This window comes from Chroicocephalus ridibundus, chromosome 8, assembly GCF_963924245.1.
Source record: "Chroicocephalus ridibundus chromosome 8, bChrRid1.1, whole genome shotgun sequence".
Classification (NCBI taxonomy): domain Eukaryota; kingdom Metazoa; phylum Chordata; class Aves; order Charadriiformes; family Laridae; genus Chroicocephalus; species Chroicocephalus ridibundus.
In genome coordinates this window covers 15,246,348-15,270,303 of record NC_086291.1, presented here as the reverse complement: position 1 = coordinate 15,270,303, position 23,956 = coordinate 15,246,348, and the positions used below count along the sequence as shown (strand labels likewise).

The 23,956-nt window shown below is 38.3% G+C and overlaps 1 protein-coding gene across 1 annotated transcript in view; it reads right to left on the bottom strand.

Moving 5' to 3' along the window:
- Positions 1–23,956, bottom strand: part of ADGRL2 (adhesion G protein-coupled receptor L2) — a 392,188-nt gene that overhangs the window by 243,875 nt on the left and 124,357 nt on the right. The gene's annotated exons all lie outside the window — the stretch shown is intronic.

Genomic DNA, 23,956 nt, shown 5'->3' with positions numbered 1-23,956 from the left:
TTTTATGGAATAGACGGTTCAACTGAAGTATAGCACAGAGGAAATTTTAAAAATAAATATGAGGAAATTTGTCTTCTAACAGCCAGCATATTTGGACCAAGTTCAGAATATTTTTGCCTAACAATTAAATGGAAATTCTTTACATTTCCAGTTCCGCAGCACATTATTTAAACCTTAAGCCTCTCTAATTAAGAGGAATCATTAAATTTATTCCTATTGCCTGCTTTAAAGTTTATTTGCTAATAAGCAACTGGACAAGGGATGTGTGAAATGAATAGTTGAAGAAAAACTCTGACAGCAAAAGAGAGGTCTGGAGGGTGAAGTTGGTTTATTAGGCACCGTTTGTCATGAATGGGTCTACTGCACGTACAAAAGCAAATCCCACTACCTTAGAAGATTAATTCTGAAGGAGGCACTCTTGGGTCAAAGTATACATAAGCGTGTGCCTAATCTCAGAGAAATCAGGCTATTTTCTCACAGCAATTAAGCAGAGGTCTAGGGTTTCACCCACAGTGTATTTAAACACAGGATACAATTAAACCCCAAAGTATTAATATCTGTGCTGTGCAAAATTGCCCAGGAAATAGATTTTGCCCTCTTTCAAATGGAAAGCAAGGCAAATTAAGGAGGACGACTTTATTTGAGTAAAAATTATCCCGAAACAAATGTAAGTCATTCATTTTTAACTGTTAATTCCTTATGTACACTACTTTTTCTCTTTTTTTTTTTTTTCCCCCTGCTCACATAATTTACGCTGGAATGTACAATGTTCAGTGGATATGGGTGATCAACAGCATTTCATTAAAATAGTTTTGTTTTCATGGCTAGTATAATTTCTACAGGATAACAGTTCAACAAAAGCATTTTGAGCAAATTATGAACAAAATGCTGCTCTGTACTGGCAATCTTTAAGATCAAGGAAAAGAGTGACCGTAACATCTTATTCAGCAAAAAGCAGTTACAAAAGATCTCTTTCCTCCTTGATGTCTACGGATTATTGAGCAGTGTGAGTGGAAAGAACACTGTTGTTTAAAGAAATTTAATGCCAATTTGAAACGTTTCTAAAGAAACGGGAAAAACTCTTTTAAACACACAACATAATCTTCACTGCATGTGAACTCCTTTGCACACATGTAGTAAGAATTAAATAATTCTTTTAAACAAAATCTTCTTTTCCAGCTCCCTAAAAATTCTCTCCGATTTTATGGTCTTTCACATTATCATATAAAATATAATTCACATTTGTATAGCTATCATACCTACATAATCTATTTCACTCCCAAATCACTTTATACAAAGAAAAAATCAATCTTTCCCCCTTCACTTTAGATGACTGGCATGTTCTATCAGAAAAAACTGCTTATACACAAAGTAACACATTCTGCACTGTGATAAATCTTATCTCCTGTATTTTTAAACTTAGAATTGTTCAAACTTTCCTACCATAGCAATGTATATAACAATATAAACAAATTAATTCTAGATCTCAAAGCTTCTATGTATTAAGTCTTATGAATTCTGTGGAAAATCTTAGTATTTTGAGCTTTCAAATCGATGATGTGTTGCACAGGGTGTTAATAGTCTAAATAGTGAAGTAACACGCTGTAATTTTTTAAAAGAAACAAAAAATTACTTCTCACTGATCACGTTGGTCAGCAAGACACTATTTTAACCTTTAAAAATGCAGCATATCCCAAAACAAGTTACTTCTTAAATAAATGCTCTGCTTGAGCACAAGTGCCCTTTTAAATGATTATATCTCAGCACTTGCAACAAAAAGAATTTCACCTATCACCTTTACACTGTTGATGTGCTGCATTGGGTGAATCCATAACCTTTTCACAATATCTAACACGCTGCAGAACACAAAATTACTCGCTAACTTTAATTAAATCCCTTCAGAAAAGTCCTGCTGACCTCTTTAAGAAAGAAATCTTACTAAACAAAAAAATAAAACCAAGCAAATTCCAAATCTCTCTATATTTGATAACTCTGAATCTGCAACCATTTCAGAAAATTATCTTTCAGAGCACTAAATAAGTTTCCCGCTCTAAATTTTTCATAATAAGGTTTTTAGATAAATTTCGGTAAACATTAACAAAATTTTCTTGTTGAAAACCCATAATCTTTTATTTTCCCAGCGGTCTCTAAGGGGATGGAAACTTGCTGAAGTCTTTGGAACAGGCCTTAAAATATCAATCTGGGTTAAGTCCTCCAGATTGTAAACTTCCCAGAAAAGATTTCGGGACAAAACTTAGAAACAAAATACTTCATTCCCTTTCCCTTCTAAAGCACCAGATTTGCATGTTTTGTTTTGTTTTTTCCTGAGAAAACACATTCTAGATGAAAACAATAGACATAAAAGGACCCTGACCACTGAAACAAATAGCAAAACTGCCAACGAGCCAAATTCACTATTGTATAAATGATTGTAGCTGGCATACACTTGTGACCTCTTTGCTTAGTACAAAATCACAACAATGATTTTAAACTTTAAATTACGTTAGGAGCAAAATCAAACATAATATATACTACCTTCAAAGTCCGTGATTAATTTAAAGGGACACAACAGTTTGCAAATTCTGTTTCACTCAGTTCACGTTAAAGGATCAGACCTCTAACGACAGTTAATGCTTCCTGATTATAAAAAGAAATTTAGTAAGCCTCTGCCTACACACATGTATGCAGTAATAACGGTTAAGCCTCTGCATGCACACATTAACATGGGCACATACTTCAAACCAGCAAGAGACTGATTTTATATGCAGGCTGAATCTATAAAGACTACAAAACTTTGTAGTCATCTTCTGTAAGACACAGGTGCTGCAGTTCACTTTTGATACTGAAATGATCATAATAATTTTTTACTGTGTTCTCTACAACATGAATTAAAGAGGAAACAGAAAGCTTGGTGTGTTTTATCCTTAGATAAAGAAAATAAAATCTTTGTGAAGACAGTGGGTCCTAAATGACCAAGGTGACAAATTTTAAATAACAGCATTTGTTGCTATCTTTACGGTATTTCTTTTAAATTCTGTTTCAGACGCGGCTAGAAAGAAGCTTATTTATTTGCAGATAAATTTATTTTTGTCAGGGAAGTATGCCTTATAATTAAAAAAAGCCCTCAATAATGAAAAGAAATTCACAAGGATTTTTTTTTTAAATGTTCTGAGTTAAGATGTTGATCTCACAATAGACACAACCTCCTGATGTAGAATCAAAATTAGTGTCCAATGACACGCTGAAGCACTGGATATGGAACTTGCCGTGGCTTTCTCAAGACAAAGGAGATGAGTTATCTGATTGGTGTGTAATTACAAAGTTAAACAAACAGCAATAAAGCTAAACTAATTCACTGTCAAGTCTACACGTCATCCTGGCTGGTTCATTATGTGCATTTGTGACAAACAATACGGAAGAGACAACTGTACTGAATCAAATAACTTGCAACAGTTTACACTCCTATAAAACTATTTACATTTTGTCAAATGAATATTTATAACAAGTGGCTTTCCCTTCACAAACACTGTAGCTCAAGCAGCTCCCATTCATTATCGTATTTAGGAAGTACAAACACTAATTCTGTGAGTCAGCGACACAGACTGTTGTAACTTGCCATAAAACAAGGCCTGCAATACTAATATCAAATCTAGGAGAAACGTGCTGTTGCTTCCAGTTTTTCAAACGTCCTAGCATTTTTATGTCTCCAAGTCACAGGAATTCAGTTTCAATATTATATCTGCCCTTCAGCATAGCATGCCCCAATGAAACAGCCGGTGAAGTTTATTTTGCACTTTATCAATACAGCGTAAACCAGCATGTGCTTACCTCCATGGGGTTACTGAACCCAACTTGTCTGTGTGCACAGACAGCACTTTGGCCACAGATGTGACTGGTTAACTGTACAAGCAAGGAGGATAAATCCACACAACAATACTTCATTCACCAAGGAAATCTGCTGTGGATTACAGCTTCTCTATGGTTACGTCTGTTCTTAATTTACTGCTTTTATTCAGTTTTCAACCATAAATGAGCCCCTTATGAGGCATTCAGTATGCAGAATTGACAACTCTTTTTATCTACTCGAAAAATATTTTTGGATAATAATTTATGGTTACGAAATATTTTAAGCAGTTTGAATAGTTACATTATATTCTTTCAGTACTTAATGATGCAGTATCCCCTGTAAAAACGGAGACCTGGGCAATCTATTGATTTCACATATTTATAACAAAACACAGCAGCTTTGGCCATACAGAAACACAAATTTTAAAACTGCATATATCATGGGAATGGCACTGTGTTTTTTTTAAAAGCTCTTAAACAGCATCTCATGAGGAAATCCTTGGCCAGAACTGTGACTAAGGGCCCTGTGGATGGGAATATAAAGAAGGTATTTTGGCAGGCATGATATTTTGTTTATGGCTTTCTTTTTTTTTCAGTTTGCGATAGATGTAGATTTTAAACACTATTCAACAGAGAAAATGTGAAGCTGTCTGTAATGCTGGGGAGCGTTACTGCATTATTTATGTTTTATGTATGAAACTGAAATGTGAGCATGGGTATTTTAATCTTGTTTCACCATCAAAGATAGTCTCTCAATTTGTATGCCGAATTAATGCGCTATCTACTTTGTAACAGCCATCTAAAGGGACTGATTAGCATTGGGCACTAAGTGATGCTTAGGAAAGAAGGTTGTGAGTAAGCAGAGCTGCCTAGGAAACTAGCAACGTGCTGCAAAGCTACTGGTATATTTTGTCGCATGCCAATATCATCCTTCCTATCAGTTCCGACATACATCCTCAGAGGGACATCATCCATCGAAACTATAATTGACAATAGGAAGGCAGCCATGTGAATGATATGGAATATTTTTATTAATTGAGACAATAGTGATGAGGCTTTAAAAAGCCTTCCAAGATGACAAAGTCCCCTTTGCATTATTTTAGATTAATTTAAAGTGTTGGCACACAAAGCTTTACAACTTTATTCTTGGCAGAATATGAGTACTTTCAGACTCATTGATACTCAGGGATTCTTCACTATTACAGAGTAAACTCCCCGTAGATAAACAAAAGAAAACATTTGAATGAGGTACTTGCAGTGTTTTCCTCATTAGCAGCTACAGTGTCTTGAGCAGGGAACGAGTGTTTTGGGAAAAGCATTCTTGGCATTAACAAGAAAGGACATTGCTTTTACAGGCAAGAACACTTTATGGCTTTCTGAAACATCCTATCACAATACCATATGTAATCCAAATAAAAAAATACAACTGAAAGCAAAATTAAGTGTTAGGGTACTTTAAAAATAAGTACACTTGTATATAAATACAGCAGAGAAATACTGAAGTGATTTTAGTTTGGTTGCTTTAAATACTGCCCCTGATGTTTTATGGATTCCAGTTCTTCCTTTGTTTGCTATTTAATTGCAACTGGTTTTGATTTCTTTATAAAAATAAAAAATGCTTTGTTTAAGACTGAATATCCTCATTTTCATTTAGTGGATGCAGTTAGAATGCTAGGTGTAGGCAGACATTTTCCGCATGCATTTAAGATTGCCCCGGAGTGGCTGGATAAAACACCCTGGCAGATACTCAGCTCTACAATCACAGGGACTGTGCCAGTGAGTCTTTAGAGCCTTCTGAGCATAAAACTTCCTTGAGTTAGAGGTTAGCTTTTAATTGTGTGCGCATGCGTACACAGCATTCATTCGTGCGCCGGGACTATAGCTATGCTATAGCAGTCTGCATGCCCTCTTAATCTGTATTTATGAATGAAAGTTTTAAATTTAGCTAAAGTCAGTGGATAGCCGCAGGGCTACTATCAGTTATGTTTGGTACCACGATCCAAACTTAGCACTTCCATCTCACTTATTATGTACAGATTTAATGGATGGCAAAATCTCTAAAAACTTCGTGAGTCTGAGAACTCAGCAGACAGATACACATGTCTGAAAAAAAAGGAATGTCAAAGCAGTAAAATTTGCTGCTGTTCTGAAGTGACGAATTGACTCGAGAAGAGCCACCTGGATTTGGATTCTTGAACAGTGGTTTTCCTTTGTGCTCTCCCTAGAACCTGAATTACTACTACTAAATACAAGATAGGGCAGAATTTGCCCCTAAAAATAAAATCCTCAGGTACTCGCATGTATGCACTAACTCTGTGAGGTGGCTAGCTCAGCCACAATATGGAATGCTGGTAGGACATAAAATGCTTCTGTAGCATTTGGACGTTTTATGGATTTATGCCCACATAACCAAAACTGTGGAGTGGAGCGACACAGACACCCCAAAGCATCTGACAGCTCCTAAATGGCCACTTCATTCAAGAATATGGATGTGGCAACAACTTCATCAATGTTTCTCCCTCCCTCATTTTACTCTTGCACCTAGTTGTCTCAAATCTGGGCAGCAAAGCGGTACTGAACATCCTGTTGCTTCAAGCCACGTGGCTGGGGTTTTTCTTAACAGTTTGGTTTCACAAACACCAAGCTAAATCACCTACCGGTGTTTTCCAGCATAAATACAACGAATCACAATAATATAATGCTACAGGTCTGAATTAAACTGACAAGGACACTGCAACCTAAGATCTCCACTCCACTGTGAATTCAACTTCTACTCGTATGTATTGCCGCTACGAATGGATCTGTACCAGGATATCTAACCCAGGTGGCTTATCAAGTGTAATCTATCTGACCCATCTGGCACCTGAGCCAGCCTCTGCTCTTACATAATTTATATTTCAGGGTAATGTACTAATTTCAATCCTACCCCTCATCATAGGGCATGTATGACCAAGTGCTAGTCAGAGGATCATTTAACATTGAATTCTCCCAACACATCACAATTACGGAACCACCTGTGCTAAACAGCTTCTCCTTCCTCAGCTACTGCAAAAATCTTCAGCACCTCAGAAGTCAACAAAATATACCAATTCTTCTTTGACGTGAAGAAATGCAATGTTAGCATACGGTGGTGGAAAAATTCTTGCCCTTGTAATCTGTTTTCTCTTTACCTCTTTTCTCATATGTATATTTGCACAGTGGGGCAGATCCTGCATATTTTGTACATGTGATCTGCTCTACAAGTCAACAACATGTAAAGATTAACAGTTTTCTTAATTAGAGTTTGCAAGCCTAACTTTCGAAAATCAAAAATCATAGAAACATTCAGGTTGGAAAGGACCTGGCAAGGTCGCTTAGTCTAAATTACAGCTTAGAGATGTCTCAACACTGAATTTAGACCAAGCAACTAAGAATTCAGCCTTAAGCAGGAATTTATACTTGAATATCTCTTCTCTTGGAGAATCCCACAACCTCTCTGGGCAACCTGCTCCGAAGACTAATTATTTTCATAGCATAAGAAAAAAAATATTCTTGCATCTAGTCAAAACCTTCCCTATACCAGTTTATGACTGTTAACCCTCATGATCCTGTTGTACATCTCCATAAAGAGCTTGGCTACACCCTTTCTGTAATCTCATTGTAGATATTGGAGGGCTGCTGTTAGGTCCCCTGAGAGCCCTCCCTTCTCCAAGGTGAACAAGCCACAGCCCCTCAGCCTCTGCTCACAGGCCAACTGCTCTAGCCTCTGACCATCTTGTAGGCTCTCCGCTAAATTTGATCCAGTTTGTCAATGTCTCTCTTGTACTGGGGGGCCCCAAACTAGTCTAGCAAATGCTAATTAAAGGGAAATAATCACTTCCCTTGATCTACTGGCTATGCTCCTGGTTATACAACCTATTTATGCTGTTAGTCCTCATTACTGCCAGGACACACTTATGACTCTGGTGTAGCCTATTGTCCAAAAAAATCCCTAGCTCTTCCAGAGCTGCTGTGTAGCAGTCCCCAACCTATACTGATGCAGGAGCATAATTTCTTCTCACGTTCAGGGCTTTACACTTGTTGTTGATGAAATTAATCAGGTCCCATTGTCCCAGCTCCTAGTCTCTCCAGGTTCCTAGACCTGCAAAATTGATGAGTGGTTCCTCCTCCAGGTCACTGGTAAAGATATGAAACAGTGCCAGTACAGATCACAGAGGAACTACACTTTCCAAGCATAGTAGTACCCATGGGCCATTACCTTTTGGGCCGGATGATCCAACCAGTTTTTCACCCTAGTAGTTCACTTCAGTTCATTGAAACTGTGATGTCTCAACTTGGATACAAAGGAAGTTGTTTTGAAATCCTTGCTAAGATCATTGTAGATGACACTTACTATGCCCCTTGCCACCTACAGATCTACTCATTTCATCATAGAGGGTAATCGGGTTGGTAAAGCATGATTTACCTTTGTAAATTCCTGTTGGTTATTCCCAGTCATGTTCTTCTTCACATGCCCAAAAATTGCTTCCAAGATCACTCAATTATTTTCCCAAGGACTGAAATAAGGATGACCAGCCCATAGTTCCTTGGGTAGTCTTTCTTGACATGACTGAAGATAGATATGACTTTTGTATCCCTCCAGTCACTGGAGACCTTCCTTGATCTCCATGACCTCTCGAAGATGATGGAGAAAGGCCAGTTCACTGGCCACAATGAGGCTAGTTCATCAACAAGTTGTCTCAGCACCCCTGGATGCCTCCCATCTCATCCTGTGGACTGGTATGGGATGAGATTTCTCAAGGGAATTCTGACTTGATCCTCTCCCGCTGTTGGTAGTTTCTGTCCTCTTTTAATCCTGTGTGTCTAGTCAGAGGCATGTGAGACTTGGTTAGTGAAGAGCGGGGCAATAAGTTACAGCCTTATCTCCATCTGCTGTTACTATTTAGCAGCAAGTCCACATTATCCCTGCTTACTGTTAATACAGCTGTAGAAGCTCTTGTTGATTTTGATATCGCTTGACAGGTCCAACTCTAGCTTCGCTTGCCAGTTTCAATTCTAGCTAACATTTGGATTTCCTAACACCTTCCCTGCTTGCCTAGGCAAGGCTTCTATATTCCTCATTAGTATCCTTTCCTTCCTTTTCTACATGTGCACCTTCTGTATATGTTCTTTTTGCACTCGAGTTCAGCCATGAGTTTCAGTCACCCTTGTTTAACCAAGATGGTCTCCTGATCAGTAGCACTTTCCTGAATATTGGGATGAGTGCTGTTGCACTTTGAGGAGGCTGTCCTTAGAGATCCGCCACTTTCCTGAGCTCTTTGTCTTTCAACACTGGCTCCCATGGGATCCCACCTACTAGTTCCCCCAAAAAGTCTTCCTTTAACCAGCTTGCCACATGCTCCTTATAAAAGCTTCTAGAAGAGTGATTTGAACTGCCTCTTCATGTAAATGGCACTCCCCCACTGCCTTCTTCCATGCCTGCCTTTCCTAAAAAGCCTGGACCATGCACCCTAGCTTGCACTCCAGTCCTACAAGCCGTTCCACTGCATCAGTCTTCCTAAAGATGTTTCTGCAACTGCATGTCGAGCTCCAGCTCATCCTGTTTATTTCCCAGGCTGTGTGCTTTTGTGCACAGGCAGTTGAGGTTGGCCCTCCGGGGGAGATTTAGCCATTCTGGTGGTTCGCTTCCTCCTGTCAACCCACCCTATATACTAACCACCCTAACCTCTGTTCCCTCACTTAACTACAAGGTCGTTTCCCCATACACTAGTCCACATAGCTTAAAGCCTTCCTCATCAGATTGGCAAGCTTGCTGTAATTGGTTTTGCTCGCACTGGTTATATGCAACAAGATGCAGTTGCCTTCTACTTCTTTCTTGAAGTGTATACAGCAGCATAGCAAAGATCAGTTATGAATGCTGGATGTTCTGATAACACAGAGTTTTCTTCTACACTGATGCAAAGCTCTTCTAAAACCACCTTTGACAACAAAACCCCTTTACTTTTCTACGAAACCTTACAACTAGCAAAGATGACACGGCTAGAGGGAAGGATGACTTTGCACCTATGCAGGCTTCAGGCTGATGCAATGATTCTTTGGTGCCACAGAGCAGCCCAAGAACAGGTCTGACATGCTTCATAATTAGAATACTTCAGGATCAAAAAGTATAAAGAAGACTTAAAATCTCCAAGCTGTGCCAACTCCTTCTGCAATTGAAGATCTGGTCCTATAAGCTAAGTATCCAGATGTCAGTGCCAAGAGTTCACAAATACAGACTTAAAAGTGTAAGCAGCTAAAACTTCCCTGAAATGAAACATTCACATACTGAAATTAAGTATGCTTATTAGCAATAGATTCAGCACAAATGAGAAGGCAATGGGAGCAAGCTAAATGTATGCCAGTTTGCCTCTACCAGGGCATCAGAAAAATGGACTGGTGGAGCTGGTGAGCAGCTGAAGCTTCAGTTTCAGAAAATGGCTCTGGTTATAGAGCAGAATTCCTGCTGGTTTGGCTGGCTCCTTTATATTACAGAAACAACAGCTTAATCCTAATTGGCACACATATCTTTTTTCCACTGATAAATAAAAGGAGCACCGGAATGCTGTATGCAATTCATTTTAGCTTGTGTCTGGATATATTGCTGGCATGCAGTGTGTGGGGCTGTGCCAGATGGCAGGGTTGGCATCTGCAAAGTTGCTCAGTGGGCACCTCACTACTAGTTTTCAGGAAGAAATGCTCCATTTCTTTCTAAGATTGAATACTAGGAGAGAAATGGCAGCTAAAGCCTATTCAGCTGTGTTTTTACCAGTACGATCCGTAACATGCCACTCCTTGGCAACGACCTGCTATAATTTCAGCACCTAAATATATTAAGACCACCCAATCCCTTAGGAATGCCTAGGATATTTTTGAAAATGGGAATTCAGATGACTAAGGGCATTTACCAATAGGCTGCAGCAGAAAATTGCCAGATACCTTCTCCAACTATCTGCTTTGCCCCTCTGCTAAGTACGGGGAATGGAATGCATACATGCTTCTCAGCTGCTTAAGTGCTAAGTCTCAGAGTTTAGATTAAAGGCGCCTTGGTCAGCAGTTTAAAGTAAAGCCCTCAGACTCTTTACTGACATGACTGAGATGTGGGTGTGTGTCCCAACCTGCCCGCTCTCCAGTGAGAGCAGCAATCTCCAGCAGTGGGGAAACAGTGGAAGATAACATCTCACACAGCAGTTGTACTGCAAAGGAAATGTGTGCCAAAGACTTCAGTGCCAAAGGCTTAGGTGCTTAAAGATGTATATAACATGAGAATTTACAGAACCATCCACTTGAATTAAGGCATTTGTCCTTCACTGAAATCCACATGTATCTATGAAAAATCTCGATGATAGCTTCTCTAAATCTTTATTTACTTAATTACCTTTAAAAAACTAGTCACGCTTCAGGTATGACAATGACTAAGGCTCAGACAAACTCACTTAGACCCTTTGAAAATGTTTTCCCCAATGGCAATGTGGGAAAATATTCCTGTTTATGGATGTAACTCTATTACAGGATGAGAAGTAGAAAACAAGGGGAAAAAATTATATTCAAATAATTATTTTTGACCTTTCAAAGAAAAAGAAGTGTAAAGTTGGGGTCTTAGTCAGAACTGAGATTCAATGTATGGATTAGGGGCAAGAAGCAGAGAATTTTGTGCAAATCTATTTCAAATTAAATTGCTAGTTGATTCTTTCCTTAAAAGTCCAAAAGCACTATGAGGTGCAGTGCGTATAATTAACGAAAAGTAATTTGTAGATATCTAATCACACTTCTTTTTTTTAAAAACATGCAAAACTAATCTCACAAAACTAAATGCAAAATAACAATTGAAAAATGTGTCCTTTAGCCTTTAGATGAATTTAAATAAAAATGTGTATTAGATCTGCACATTAATAAAGCCTGTTAAGCTCAGTAGAATACTTTATATTCATCTGTGCTTCATCAAGCAGGTTCACGACCTCTACAGAACTGCAGCAGCTCCCTCTGTTCTGAAAACCACATGGGGGAAGATGGTAAATATTATTTTGTGATTAGAAAATGTTACTGGAATTGTCACAGAGAAATATTTAATGTGGAGAGTGTGGTTCAGGAATTAAAACATACACAGCAGGAGAAAAAGCAGCATGGGGCAAATTTTACTCCTAGTGACAGGCAAGTAAAATTTAAGGAACGTCTATGACATTGGAAATATTACGCCATAGTTACATAGTTATTACTCAGCTCATGAAGATATTTAAGCACCTGCCTAACTTAAACCATGCAAGGATTCTCATTGTTCTAGATGAGACAATGTGAACATTTTCAATTAAGCAGATGATAAAATATCTTGCTGAATTGGTATTGGAGAAAAAAAGTAGTTGAGTGATTTTTTTTTGCTGTCAAATAAGCATACATCTAAATAACCAAATATGTTAAATATATGCATCAGTGATATTTGATGAGAAGCACAGGAATGACTATGTGCAGAACATTATTCTAATGTAATACCTAAAATATGTGATGCAATACTTACTAAAGCTCAATGCATCAACTATGTTTGCAGTTCCTTTTCCTGATTTCCCTGCAGTGTGCATGAATATGTGTACATATCCATGTGCACTTTACTAGTAATCAATCTGCCTTGCTCTTTTCACAGATTACATACCTACCTCTCTTTCTAGATGTGAGAGCCAAGTGGGTTGGTTAAAATATAAAAACAGAAGCACAGTATTGTGTATCATTAAAAAACCCAAACATGACAAAGGAAGATAAGAATGTCAAAACAGCTCCTTAGCAAAATCAACTTCCTTAAGGCTGATTCTAAAGCTCTTCTCCTTCCATTCAAATTACACCCATGTAGAAGACTCAGAAGACTCCTAGCTCTACTGCAGTCATTGCAAATGTTGCTTCTGACTTTCATTGATTTCAGCAGGGCCAAGTCTTAACCATTATTTTTCAAAGTTTTCAGTTTAAGTGTTTCAGTTCAGCTCAGTTATCTCAGTAGTCTGTTGATATAATCATTCATTCCTCAGTATATTTTTTCCCATTGGTGAAATATTCTTGATTAGCTTATTGTCACCACATATTTGTGCTACATGTTCCATCATTCTCAAATGGAGACAAAGGTAGTAACGATGCCTGTGTCAGCACACACCCACAATTGCTTATGCTCAAATCCTTCTTATCTAGAAAATTCAAATCACTGTAAAGATTCCCTGCAGCTAAATATTGCCTTCACATAATTGCCAGGAAAGGGCTTCCTAAATTATAGGACAGAATAAATTATAGGAGAATCATGTTCCCCGCAATCCAAGGGGGGAATTAACACAGTGTGTAAAGACTCCCAAAAATTACCAATCTGAATTTAAATTCCACATTTAAATGGAGCTAAGATAACTTCAATTAAAAGATTCTCTGCTCTTGAGAATGTCTGTTCTGGAGAGGATTAATATGGGCTTTCTAGACTTTTAATAGGTATTTAAAGCAAGTATTCTATTTATTAATAACTAAAAAATGCAATGACCACTATAGCTTTCATTCAGAGCAAAACTTAAACAGGAAAACAATATCTCAACAGACTGTTTGAGTTATCTGTCCCTTCTTTAATCTGAGAGATTACTCAACAAAACCAATGTTCGTTCAACAACATTCATGAAATCTGTTGTGGATTACCAATATCATCAGTTAAACCTGTTTCAAATTTATTGCTTTCATTCAGGTTAAATAATAAAAGAGTCCATTTGTACCACCACATGTATATACATGAATTCAGCTTTCATCATTCTCTACAAGTTTAATCCAGTGATTTATGTTTTTTAACACAGTTTTGGGCAAATCTGTTGAAGAAATTTAGCCAGACTGATAGAAGAGTTAGACTGGATTACTGTGATGTGTGCCATGTTTAAAACCAGCCTGTTCTGTTTGGAGAAAAGGAAAAGTCAAGCATTTTAACATTGTAACCCTGCTTGAAGTTCTAATCATTTTAATGGCTTTAGCAAAGGAGAGCAGAGTAAGGTTGGGAGAGTTCAAAGACAATGATCTTTATTATTAGAAATATGTTAGAACAGCAAAGAAGCAAAGCTGCTTTTTTCTGCTTTTTCTTTAGTCACAGCAGGAAATAACACTGCTTAGATTAGAGTTTTCTGACGTTTAAACAGTCATGGCAGTGGCTACATGTTAATTTTTTCTTAAATCATCTCCCTTTTGAAACTCTCTCTATCTACCAATATTGAAAAAAAAACACACACGCAGAAAATTAAATGTAAAATGTTTCTCTTATGTTTCATATCACAGCTAAGTTTTTTCATTTAAATTGAACTGAATTGAATTGAATGGGTGCACAGCATAGCTGAGGGTTTTGCTAATGAGATACAAAGCTTTTTGCCTTTAGGTCACTAGTTCAAATCCAGGCAAGGCTAGAAACAGCTGAAAGCTTTTAACCACCTGATGGCTTTGTGATATTTTAACATGAAGTAAGTTTGTCAATCAAAATCCAAATTCAGGAAATAAGCATTCCCCCCATAAAAACAACCATCACACAATTAGAATTATTTGCGGTCTTCTGAAAGGTCAAAAAATAATTACTCTGCACCTTTAGCAGTGATTTTTTTAGATGAAATGACTGATGTTGAAGTATGTAAAGAGTGAAATATGGAGAAGTTTACATTGCTGATACATTTGCGAACATAGCTTTCATAGGTAAAAGAGGCTTAAATGACTTTCCTTCCTTGAACCTCCTGCCTCCTCTCCCACTAGTATCGGCTGGTGTAGCAGGTGCTCCTATAGCAGTTGTCACAGATATGGAGGTACAACCCACCTCAGTCATCTGGGGAGGGGGGAGAAAAACGTTGTATGTCTGCCAGATGAAGACAGAAACTATTTTAATCTCCATGTTAATCAGTTCTTAAAAAAATAAAACTTCTGAAAATTTTGAAGGAATGCCAATAACCTGCAACATCCTCCTACAAATTACGTAGTAGTCTTTTTTGCATGTAAACAGTTCCTCATTTCCAGGAGCAATTGATCACGCTTGAACAAAAATGTTTTTAGTGAGTGATAGATATGGACCTCCACGTCATCCTACAATCAAAAGACAAAACTGCATACCAAACCCAATAAAACTGATAATTTAAAAATTTCACCTAACAAGAATTTTTATTATCTCATCAGCTCCTTATAGTTTAATGTTAGGAAGCTGGAAGAAGCTGAAACAATAAGAGAACAGTGTGTTGTAGGAGCCAAGTCCAAACTCAAGGACCAAATTTAAATGTAATCCACATCCTCGCACTGGAACAAAACCAGACTAGTTTTAATGGTATTGATTTTAAGTGGAAGGAGACTGAAAAATTTTGGTACTTAGGCAGTCAAATCACCTTCCCCCTCCCGGCCCCCCCCCCCCCCCCTCCCCAGTACGGGTTCAAGTGTTTTCCTTAAAAACCTAAGTTTAAACATTTCGAATAAAATGTAAATAATTCCACTGGCTGTCAGTGTTAGTTGGACTTGGGTAGTTTTGGACACTGAGGGAGGATTTGAAAATCAATCATTTAACCTTCCTTTCTCTTCCCTCTTCTTCACTGTGTGTGAACTCAGACAAGACATCCTCTTTTCAGTGGCACCAGTTACCTTGTAAAAAGCAGTACTTTTACAAATCCTAACAATAAGATATTTATGTTTAAAAGTTCAGAGACACACTTAGTGATGCCATTTCTAGTAAAGAGAGAGAAGAACTATCTAACTTTAGTTCTTATCAGACTGGAGCAAATTAGAGTAATTAACATTTTGAATAATCCTATTATCTTTAGAACTGTACTGGTACTCATTAAGAATCAAAAAACTATTTCTGCTTCAATATTCTCTACTTCTTATACACTAAGTAAAAATAATTTCATGGGGACAGTCACAGTTTGCATTAATGGACATGTAAGAAACGGTGTAAGTGGCCCATTGTGTGTAAGTGGAAAAAGGTGCAGAAACCCTTTACAAGGTTTTAAAACAACGCTGAATTGGTATGAGGTGGCGATTTAGTTCTGAGGTATCAAGTCCTGCAAAATTATGTAAGAAGACTCACAGTGACTTTCCAGAAAATACCTGACTACAAAACATCCCCCCTGAAAGAATGTAAGATTGGACCCTCAGACTTCAAAAATCTTTGCTTTAGTTTTCCAGCAAGAATGTTCAAAGAGCCAATTATGACATTTATTTTAGGTTTTATTTTGAGTTTAGATTTTAGTTGCTTTTGTCCTTTACGACACATTGCTATCAGTCTGACTTTTTTTTTAGTAAGATGGATTAGTTTGTTTAGCTTTCAATAAGCATGCGGCCGTAACAACATCTTAGTTTTACTGGAAGTCAGTGGAAATTGAAGTCTGAAGAAAAAGACTGGGATGTGCCTTAGCACTTGTACTTTAATTCCCAGGATGTTTATATTGCACAGCTAGCTCAAATGATTGGCATTTACATCTGAAGTCACAGGTTACCTCAGCCTAAATTTAAGAAGTCTCAAAGCAAAGTCTTTCTATGTTATACATTCTTGCTATTTCCACATATCTCAAGGGCATACCAAAGTATTGTTTACGATGAAATGTTCTAAAATTCTTTCCCATTAAGAAAATTCATTTCTACTGTCTGTCTTGTCCAGAGGTTTGCTGAACAGAGGCAGGCTATCAGCACTCAAAAGATTGTGACTTGTTAAGTACCATCCTCAGTAAAATACAGCTTGGTCTTCAAACTTAGACCCTCCAAGTTTTACAATCAGTGATGCAAATTGCTATGAATAGGGGACTAAACACTTTGCACAACAGGAAAGGGGTGGAACGCAGTCGTGTTGGGGCTAAAACTATAAAGGTGATTGTAGAGATGACCTAATTAGCGAGAAATTGTGGAGAGTCTATACAACAAAGATGAGTTCTGAAAACCACTCAGTTGTACCAATAAACTGGCAGAACAAATCAGTTCAAATAAGCTGCAGAGGCAAGGCACAGCTGGAACAACCAATTGATTCATTGGGTCATGATGCACTCATTAGATCAACCTCGTCCCAGCTTTCCTCAGCTCTGCTTACTGAAGCTTGGAGACCTCCCTAGAACCGTGCCCCAATTCACTAAGGCCTTTTCCAGTCATTCCTTTTTTCCTTCTGCTCAGTGGAGGAAAAGCATTTGCTTTATTAAAGGCTCTCTGTACCACTAAGGGGGATAAATGTGTCTCCTAGACCCTAAAAGCAAGATTGAACTTTTCAGTGTAGTCATGAATAAGGCATAACATGTAATAGTGGTGTATTTTCCAAGACCGGAATTTTAAAAAGAAAAGATCACCGGATTCTGAAAGATTTGCTGCAGTTCAGGAGGGATCAGTTCAGAGACAGTCCATAGTCTGTGTTACAGCGGATGTTACAGTGGTCCCTTCTAGTTCTACAATTGACATAGTAATGAAAATTTTTCATTGATAAGAAATAAATCGTTCTTCACTTTCCCTCCCTTTGCTCCACAAAAGCTACGTTTTTGCAGTTGCAAAAGCCAGTTTTTTCCCCTCATGTGGCTTGCTAGCTGTCCTAATCAGCTATAGAAGAACAGGGCCTATCTGGGGGAGGGAGAAGAGTGCTAGTACAAAGGCCAGGCTCGTCCTTCCTTCTTTCTACCCAGTTACACATAAAGAAGAAATGGATGTGAGTAAACAGCCTGGCTTAGTGTACAGCCTTCAGTTTGGACAGCTGGAACAAGGAAGTGAGTGAGCAGCAGTAGCTTTTGTTCCCTCACTTGGCTGAACAAGCAGGAGTACAAAGGACACAGAATAGGTGTAAAGGGATATGACAAGAATTTGGACATCATTTCCATTTTCCTAAGAACTGCAAAGATGGGAGCGAATGAAATTTGGAAATATGTTGATGCATTGTGCTCTCTTGCCTCCAACACTTTGGAAGCTTTACTGACAAGCTGCAAAGTCTTCACTGGAATCCAGCATGCTGTGATGAGGAGACCTTGCTTTCCAAATGTTAACGCTAAAGTTCTTGAAAGAAAGACTGACAACAGACTGACAGAAAAAAAAATGAAGAGACTGCTTCTTGTCAGTCCTCTGGGATTTCTGAATAGTAATTTGGCATCCTTTGCCATTTGAGTAAACTGAGAAGAAATGTAGGTTTGAAAATTGAGAAAGGGCTTGAAGCAAACTTGTCTGCAAATCTTTGACAAATCTTTCATTATAGAAATTTGGAAATGTGGCTACTAATGTTAGCTAAGATGTCTTACTGACAAGCAGAACCATTTATTATCCATATTCTGTATGCAGCACTTACTGAATAAGGTGCGTGCTAGTGGTAAGAGTATTTGATAGCATTGGGAACAGCTGTGAACGTCAATCTGCTCCAGGAAGGACAGAGGAGTTTCTATTTCTAATAGTTAACTGCTCAATTGGTAGCACCTGTCTTGGGCTTCTCACTTATACTGACCCTTCAGTGGCCCACTTAATGAAAAGGGAAGGGATTCAACAGGAGTCTTCCAGGAGTTAATGAAACTACCTACACTGATGCAACCACAATTTGGGTGGCAAGCAGTAGTATAAAAAGGATAATTATATATTATCTTCAGTCTGGATGACAGGATGTTTACTAGGCTTTCTGAATTTCAGTCAATGAGTGTACACGCTTTTAACATATACGCGCTTGCTCATGCACAGTTGCTTATTGTGGCAAGTATATGGACCACAAAGCTGCTGGCTGATGCAGCTCTACTTGTACCAGGCCTTTGGGGAGAACCTCCACTTTTATGGAGAGCAAAAGCTCTTGCATTGCAGCTCCTCAAGGCCCAGCGGTTCCACCAGAGGAGAGCAGTTAAGGTTATGGACTGTTGTATAAAAGACACACCAGCTATGTGGGTAAGGAATTAGCACATACACTAACTACACAGCTCTGGTCCATTACTGGGTTTGGCTGAAGTTTGCCAGCAGATGTTAGGTTTTAAATATTTGACAGCACAGCCAGGGACACCTGTCTTTGACGTCTCGCCCTTCATTTACCCATTTAATGCAAAACTTGACCTTGTGTCCTGAATATGCCAGGAGAGATGGGCATAACCCTTTGCTTAATACAACCCTTCTCTGTAACCTGATGTTTTAATACAACCAACGCTATTTAAAACAACACAAACGTATCTCTTTATTGTCTGAGGAGAAAAATGAGCCTCTGTATAGCGCACATTTATATTCTGCAATAAAATTGGCACCTGGTACAGCAAAAAGGATATCAATGTTCACGTTACACAGCTTTACAGACTTCATGTGAATAATGGAAAAAGTATTAAATGAAAGAAGCACTGAAATTACCACTGCCGATAATTTTTTCAACAGTGCAGAACAATTTCTTGAGAAAACAAGGGGCGCTATTCATTACACTATCACATGAGCTCTGCTTTCATTTTTTTCCCCTGGAATTAGTTTTGAAAAATTCAAGGATCCCAGCTGTTTAATAATGATGTTGTTGTATTCATGCAAATCCCTCAGACCTTATGTCAACATTTAATTTTACAATAAATATAAAAATAAGACTAGTCGCATCTGTAGTCCCCTGGGTTGTAACTGGCAAATCATCTAAAACATCCCTCTCCCTTTTCCCTCCTGAACATCCTTGCTGCTTTAGAGGTAACGATAGTCAAAAGGAAAATGTTAACATTCGTGTAGTGTATTGAGAGAAGTTTATAGATATTGACAGTAGTGCTCACGAAATAGATTATATCAAAACACCAAATACATTACCTTTACCCCAGTGGTAAGCTTTTGTAAATTGAAGTCAAATATGTAATCGTTGAACTCTGCAAGAATGATAAGGCAGCATAGAAAGGACTTCAAGCACTACAGATTTAGAGAAGGAACTGTTCCCATTAACCATTTACTCTTAACGAATTTTAGAGAAAAAAATTACTTACTTACTGAACAACACTTCAAAAAGGATTTATAAATTCTGAGCTGTTTGCTTAAAGAATGCAGTATCTATAACTCCCTCTAAAAGTTTTGCCAGTGCATTGAACACAAAATAAAAAGCAAAGAGAATTTGGTTTATCATAAAAACAGGTGCTTAAATCCTAAAAGACAAGTATCTTGCAGAAGAAAACAAAGCTGCAGGGACAGAAATAGAATTGAGAAGAAATTATTCTGAAAACCTTTACAATAAAATATAGTGGTATATTAAATATATCGAATTTTAGAAACACAGCAGAGCATTTAATAGAAGTCTATACAAAAATTATTCTTCATGCAGTCCAACAGGAATTTCCCATAAGAATATATTTGCTCAAAATAGGCTACATGTTCCTCAAATGTCAACACAACAGATTGTTAGGCAGACAGTTAAAAAATCACTCCTAATTCTGAGCTTTGCAGAGTAAAGCAACACTGGTAGGACTGCCTACTTCAGTAGATGCAGAAAGGTAAAACAAGACATGCTGGAGTCAATCAGCATCCCCTATGTGGTAGCGTTAAAGAAAAACCACTTTGAAACACTAGGATTGCTGGTAGCCACCAACAGCCTAGATGAAACTCTGGTTTCACCACATCTATGAGAACCTTACTATTAATGTTCAAACGGGTCAGGACTGTACTTCATACGTAAAAAGATGACCTTCACAGTAGGTTTGAAAGGCTGTGTCTTTTAGACAGCTAGGGACCAAATGGGTGAGTAGGCTATGGGAGGGACAGCAGGGATGTTTCTTTTGGCTTGGCCCAATGTAGATTCAGCATGTGTCACAAAGCATCTTAGACTCAAAAGGCTGATGCAAAGACACGTCTGCTGTTTCAACCTAAAGCCTGTAGCAATAGTTATGCACCATTTATACAGGTGCTTTGGAGGAAGAATCTGTCCCACAAACTTCCACGTATCTCAAGCTAGCAAAGCCTTTTCTTGCTCTCTCAGCTCAAAACATCAGCACTTACCTTACAGAACATCTTTCTGTTTCTTTAAAACAACCAGTGATTTTTGCTCTTCACATTGAGAGATCCCTGTAATGACTCTAATCCGTGTACATCTCCTCTCTGGCTTCCTATTGCTTCCCCAGACGCTCCACATTCACTCTGCAGACGCTGCCCTGTGCTGTGCTCCTTTTGTCTCTTTGCGACTTCATACTCTCTTCCAGGCTGCTGCCTCCGCCTCAAGCAGTCAACCCCTTTCCACGTTTCCCTAGTGCATCCAATGACCTCATTCCCCCTCCTTCAGCTCCTCATTTTCTTCCTTCAGTTTTCTTTGTCTTCCCTTTCCACCTCTTATCGTTGCTTAAGAACACCCCACTGCCAATCTTTTCTCCTTAACAGGCCAGTATTACAAAAGCAATAAGGCTAACAAAAATCAAACAAAAAACATTTCCTAGAGAACCTTTCTTTTGTTTTCACACTTTTTTTTTCACAGAGGTATACATACACTTATAGCGGCTTTGCTTCAGATGTGATTTGTGTTGATTATTAGATGAGATGCCAAGGATAGAGGCCTTGGATTGCCTTTTATCTGTGAAATGCCAGGCATGTAAGTACGTGTTATACACGAAATAGTACTAAGACAATAATGAAGACAGCAGTTGTATCTTTGTCATATCCTCTGACTTGGAAATGCTGTGAAAGGTTTTGAATGGGATTGTGTGTGAAAGGGTAAGTTTATCTTTCCAATTCCGTGTAGCTGGTGTCCCTGAGGAAGCGCTTGATAGTAATGAAAAGCTGAATAGTTTCTCTAAAACCTTAGGGATCTTCTATCAGCCATGCCACGTGCACCCCTGTTTCGTAAGTCATCCTCTTCTTGTGTATTATTCTCTGCTCTGTTTTACTTTCAGCTTCCATCGTATTAATTACATTTAGTTCAAGTATTCTTGTCTGTGATGAGAAACCTATATAACAGGTGTATATATGTGTCTATACAGATTATATAAAGAGAGTGTGTGTGTGAGAGAGATCAGAGATATGTCTGGTTTTCAGCTGTGAGAACACTTCAAATGAAGTGTAAACGCTCTAGGCTTTGGTGGGACATTAATGACTTCCAAACAGCATCTTTAGCCCTACGCTATTGGAACATCAATTCCAGCACAGTTACTTTGGCACCTGACTAAATCCTCATATAAACTTGGGCCTAGAATGATAAACCTGATCTTGTGGATACCTCTAAGTTACTATCAAAACATGAGCAAACAATCCAGTAAGCCAATCTACTCTGGAAAAAGTATATAAGAGGAACCCAATACCCGTTAAAAAAACAACTGAAATGAACATGTTTGAGGGAAGCCTGGTAAACTTGAGTGCAATATTCCAGCCTACTTGTGTGTATTTTTGTTCTTAGTACTTAAGACTGAGAAGAGGAGAAATGGACAAGGCAATCAAAGCAGGAGCACATTTTTTTAAATGCACGCTTCATAGCTGATCTGAGACACGCAGAATTTGTTCTAGCTTTAAACAAGAGCTCATTTTGCAGGTCATTTACAGCTGTGCAAGAGGTCACAGTACCATAATTTGGCCTGGATCGTGAATGCACTGGATCACAACACAAAGATGCAGTGATACCAGCCCTTCCCTATTTTCTCCTTCATACACACAATATTTCGTGTCCATAGCCAGCAATCCCCGCAAGCCTGGCAAGGCTTGGAGATTCGTACACCTGTCCCAATTCCCAGCAATGCTCCCCAGAGCAGGTGCACAAAGTCTATGGTTTAGAAAGTCTCTTCACACCTGCGCCTCTTAACTAATGACCCTTTTTGTTTTCTCCTTTTTTGATCTCCTGAGTGTGAGCTATGATGCTGAGACAGCAGACAGGCAGGTGTAGCAACCCCAAGGAGAGGATAGAGAGGGCATGTGCCTGTGTGTGTGCCTGCCAACAAACCATTGATTTTGTCCTTTATCTTTTTGCAGGTGACTTCTCCTGGGACTAACAAAAATACTTGCATTTTTTGAAGCTTGTGATTTCACTGGAGCCTCGCACGCGTCCATGTTTCTTTGAAGCAGGAAGAACCAAAAGCCCTTTTAACCAATTCAGTTAATACTGATCCTTCTACTTGAGAAAATACTTAGTTAATCCTGATTCTAAGTATTTTCTCAAGTACTCGCACACGATGGGTACAGTGTGATGTCCACGGGTGTCAGCATGAGTACTCTCAGCTGAGCAGACCGTTATTTGGCCCATGGTCAGGAGCACTGTGGAAGGGCAGAGGAAGGCTACCCAAAGGGATCTGATAACTCTCAAATCCAGGAACTGGTCAAGCAAGCAAGCGTGTGAGGCAGACAGTATATACAGTCTATTTCATTTATTGCATACAAATAATCTCCTTTTGGATTTAGCTTTTATTACGCTTATAACCCTTCTATAAGCTAATCCTGATTTGTGGGTATGCTTTCAGTATTCAAGACTAATCTTGAGGACTAGAAATAAACAGTTCTCCTGCGTGAATTTCACTGTCGATACATCGCTTCCAGACAGAATAATGAAAAAATCCTCTTCCTTCAGTAAGGGAACTGAAGTATTTCACACAAAATACTGATGCATACCACATGATCTATAGTGTGTAACAAATACTTTTGTTTGCAAAAATACCTATATTTTCATTAAGGAAACCCATATTACAAGCAGGTACAGTGACAAAAAGCTGTTTATATCTAATAGCAATAAAAACTCCTGCTAATGTGATTTGGCTGGATACAGGTTCTGAATTCAAATGGATGTTTGTGTTCACAAATTCATTGTTGTGTGATTAATGTATAAGATCCTATGGGCAGAATAAGTCATATTTGAAATAATCTGAATGGATTCAGTTTAAAGTCATTTGCCAATAACTTGTAATCGGCATATGATCTTTAACGATGATATTGCTGAACTTTGCCCATAAACCAATAAGCAGTTTAAGAGCTACTTATATTTTATAAATTAAACATTATCTGGATAAATACATGTCAGTACAGAAGCATTTGTGTCTCGTATCTTTTCCTCGGTTTAAATGGGTTCATCCAATATCAGCTAGGTAGTGAACTTTGAAGCAGAGTCCACTGTAATAATAGTAAAGTTTAATGATGCATAGCTTTGTGAGACTGACAAATTCCCAGCCAAAGTATTGATTCCCTGAGAATTTATGAAGCACAGGCTCTATTCTATGTCATTATGGTCCATTTT